Below are 1,062 nucleotides of genomic sequence, written 5' to 3' on the forward strand. Positions count from 1 at the left end.
GGTCCAGTAAGCGTCGATATTGTTACTTTTATCATTGGTTCTTTGCAGAGTGCACATATTTCTTATCCAGGTCTGCTCCTGTGTGATGGGGTGGAGGGGGTAGTTGTGGTTTCCAGAGTGGAAACGTGATTTGTGTCAAATCACAACGTCGAGACCAGAATCCAGGATGCCTGAAGGCCCGATCAGAGTGTCTTAAAAGTATGGATTATTCAGGAAGAAAACGGGTTCCAATTGCTCCTACTAAGGACGCTGGAGGGATGGTGAACGATCCTTTAGATGGTAAGCCCTAGCACTTATTGAGAAAAACAGGTGCTTCTTTGGTCGGAGAGCAGGTGTAGAGCTCGCAGCCGCGTGCGCTCCCGCGGAGGCGGGGGACCCTCGCCACTCCTCCGCCCCACGCCTACCCGCGGGCTTCCGACTGCACCTGCTCCCCCGGCTCGGAAACGCGGGCCGGGTGCCGGGCTGCAGGCAGCGGGTGCCCGGGGGAGGAGGCCCCGAAAGCTTCCTCCACAAGCCTGCACAGGCTGCCCCCTCCCCAGTCACGTGGCCTGGTGGGTGGGGACCTACCTGAAGTTGGAGAAATCCCGAGGGCTCCCAACTTCGGAGGGAGTCGCCAGTCCTCCGGGCCCGGGCGGTGGACGCTGGAGCCCCGGCTGGCGGCGTGGAGGTGCGTTTCTGAGAAGCCGAGCAGTGGCGCGGGCGGCGGGACTCGAGGCATGGCCCGGCTGTCGGTGATCCCCGGGTCGGCCACGGCGTGGACAGGTGAGCAGGCACCAGCGGCCAGCGGCAGAGATGGCCGAGGCTGCCAGGGCATCGGGCCCCAGAGCGCACGCCCGTCCAGGGGATGCGGGGCCCCCACGCAGGAGGGGGCGGTTGGGTGAAGAGGCCGCGGTGGATTCTCGGCCTGCCGGGTCAGTCCCACCAGCGCCGCCGCCTCCTCGCCGGCTTTGCCACCGGGTGAGCAGAGGACGCGGGACGCTGGGGAGCCGCGCGGGGCGTGGACTCTGTGCCGGCCCCGCCCCCCGCGCGCGCACTGGCTGCTCCCCGCGGCGTCACGCTCGG

The sequence above is a fragment of the Symphalangus syndactylus genome, chromosome 6, assembly GCF_028878055.3.
Source record: "Symphalangus syndactylus isolate Jambi chromosome 6, NHGRI_mSymSyn1-v2.1_pri, whole genome shotgun sequence".
In the NCBI taxonomy this organism is placed as follows: domain Eukaryota; kingdom Metazoa; phylum Chordata; class Mammalia; order Primates; family Hylobatidae; genus Symphalangus; species Symphalangus syndactylus.